The sequence below is a fragment of the Diachasma alloeum genome, unplaced genomic scaffold (genome assembly GCF_001412515.2).
Source record: "Diachasma alloeum isolate Michigan unplaced genomic scaffold, Dall2.0 Dall_scaffold_00424, whole genome shotgun sequence".
NCBI classification, from domain to species: Eukaryota; Metazoa; Arthropoda; class Insecta; order Hymenoptera; family Braconidae; genus Diachasma; species Diachasma alloeum.
The window spans coordinates 27,429-30,523 of NW_021680563.1; the positions used below are offsets into that span (position 1 = coordinate 27,429).

Consider the following 3,095-nt stretch of genomic DNA (forward strand, 5'->3'; position numbering starts at 1 on the left):
CTGTTGGGTATCCATTGTAGGGAATTGTTTCAAAAATAAAATTGAAAAAAAATTAGCGCGTAGAGGCTACGCACGGCAGAAGTGAAACTTCTCAGCTGCACTAGTTGAACGCATGTGCAAAGCCAAAAGTGTGCAGAACTCAACAAAAAATTCAATTCCGCGCAGCCCGCCATGGCGAGATACTTCCATTTGACTCGTCCATCGGTCTTTTTCTATTTTACCCTACCGCGAGAAAAGAAGTTTCACTTCAAAAATAAAAATGGAAAAATCTAATAATTTAGCCAGTTATGCAGTTTCTAAATCTTGAAACTTGGAGTTATGGACACAGCCATTAGCGGAAGAGCCAACGTCTATCGATACATGAAATCAAATATCAGATTCTCTTCACATTTGGCAACTGACAATTTCTTCCATGTCCTCCGAAATTCTGATAAATCTATCAGTAAATTGTGAGAAATGAGTAAAATCGAAGAAGAATATCTGAAGAATTGAGTCCCATCCGAAATGACATGTCTAAAACACCGAAAGATGATAACCTCTCGTGAATAAATGACCCTGAGTTCAAAGTGCAATAATCTAGATGGAATGAGGAAATGGAAACGATCTTGATGGTAAGTATTTTATTGTTTACTACAATAATAAGAAAAATGATTCGCGGCAGCAGTCACTGCGGTGATTCAGGTGTTTCGAATGCTTAGTGAGACTCGCTGATTTTGGAAACGAGATAACTCATTCACTTGTTTGCATATTCATGTAATTTTTTTTTCAATCTGCTCTTTGGTTATATCTGCATTATGGACACCTAGTAAATAATCCACATATGACCATTCATGGAGGAAAATGTGTCATTGGCGGCTACATTAATGCCTCGTTGCATGGCTGAAAACCAATGACTGCTGTGAATCGTAAAATTCTCTAGATATGATCAAAATTATTATTTTATTGGATTTTTCACCATTTTTCAATGACTTTGGAAGAGTCGAATTCAGTTTCTCCGAGGTGGAAAAAACGTTCAACGCCCTGGAGAAAAAATGAATTACGTCCTACAAAAGTTCCCTCGGAATCTATTGAGTCATTTCTTATGTATATCTCTCATTTTCCGTTATCAACAATATGATAGACTAGTTAGTCTCTCCCCTTCACGTGACTTGTTCAGTGATTATGATTATTGAAGTGGAAAATTATTCTTTCGTCAGTGTTTACTAGCTGTACCATATTATCGTTACCCATACCGATATTCGGCTAGTTTGGAAAGAACAACATAGTTGAGTGGATTGTTTGCATATTTATCATTTTCTCTTTTCCATTCAACACTCATAAGATTTTTGGACAATAGGTACCCCGTAGTAAAGAATAGAACAACCATTTTTTTTAAATCAAAACTAACTATAATGAGCTGGAACGTCTGCTATTTTGGCCATGAATCAACAAATGGGGGAAAAATTAGCGCCAAATCACAGAGATATTCCCAACACTATTCCTCTAGCAAGCGCACTGAAGATTCTTACTTACTTGATGCCCCGTTCTGGAGACTATGGAATCATGACACGCCATTTGGCTCAAAATCTACCTCAAATGATTGCAGCAGCTGACGCTTCAAGTGTCGCCTTTTATACGCACACAACTTCAATATACCCATTGATGAGAATATAATCGCGAGTACCGTTTCACTGGAATATAATGAATACGAATGGAAAAATACTGTCGCATCACGTTTAAGGAATTTTTATTGGATACATTCGGAATAAATGTTTGCAAAATAATAATATTTTTTAATTCGATGAAAATATTGCAAGAAAAATATCGGAATGATGAGTGGCACTTGGATTCGATTCAGCCATTTTAATTGCGTGATGATGAACCCGTTTTGCGACCAATATTATCCAGTGTTTGTATGTATTTCTGTCCAGTGGCTTTCATCTCTCGTTCATTGTCCAATCCTTTGAGGAGGTCAATTTCTGGATCCTGAACAATGTGTCCAACAGATTCTGGTAGTGATAGATAGTATAGATCGCCAACTGGATAAGATCTGTCTGGGCCACCACCACCAACGTTAGACCACACTCCAAGGAGATTGACAATCAAATTTTCATGAAAGTCAACTGCCAACATTTGTGAGATGACGTACAAATTGGATACTAGAGCTGATTGGAACATAATTGGGATGTTACTAGTGTGAAATAGTTTATTTAGGTAGCTGCTGTATTCTCTACGATATCTGGTAGATTTGATGGGTAGATGGACCCTGAATCCCTGGAATTTACATTTTTGCATGAGAGAATTCAATGAAATAACACATTGAACCGATTTAAAAGACCATGTGAAGTCTATTTTACTTGGAATCATACAGCTATAGCAAAGACAATAATCGTACCCAGAATATTGATCAAATTTGAAAGGTTCTAACTATAGAAAGCCTCTCTGAGTGTCCTGACTTTGTCCTGTATGGTTGCCAGCAGATGCAACAGAGCAATTACAGTTCCTTCCAATTCAGTACCTCTGCCAGTGTTGACAGGTGCTGGTGAGAATGCCTTCCTTACGATTGTTTTACCAATATTTGGAGCAATGAACCGAGAAATTCTACTGCCACTACCATAGCCTTTCTGGAGGAGTTCATCAAGAAGTAGGACAATCAGACCAGCGAAGAGCTGAATGATGATGAGGATGACAAGACATACACCAGCACCAATTTCAGCTGGATCTCCATACATTCCAGCCATCACGTACACAATAGCTTGACCAACAGTGATAACCATACCAAATAGCTTCTGAGCCTCATTGAAGAGGACTCGATCTTTGTATATCACTCTCGCTTTAACTGAGATTTTTCCGTTTAAAATCTTACTAGCCATCTGAATTATCACAACTTCTATTTTGTTTTTCTCGTTCTGCTATCTGAATGTTTTTCTACAATGGAGACCCAGGAGTCAATGATAGAAATATTATCATTCGTTGAGAAAGGGAGTTTCAATCTTCTGCGGAGTAGGCTGTCGCTTCAATTCATACTTCCGAGTTTAAAAATTCCCTAGCGATTTCAATTTTGCGCAATTTTCATAATTTTTTTTCTGCTCTCTGTTCTCTGAACATTTTCCTAC

At 37.7% G+C, this 3,095-nt stretch overlaps 1 pseudogene; it reads right to left on the minus strand.

Annotated features, from left to right (window-relative positions):
- Window positions 1-749: 749 nt before the first annotated feature.
- On the minus strand, window positions 750-2,852 carry LOC107042144 (annotated as a pseudogene).
- Between the last annotated feature and the right edge of the window lie 243 nt (window positions 2,853-3,095).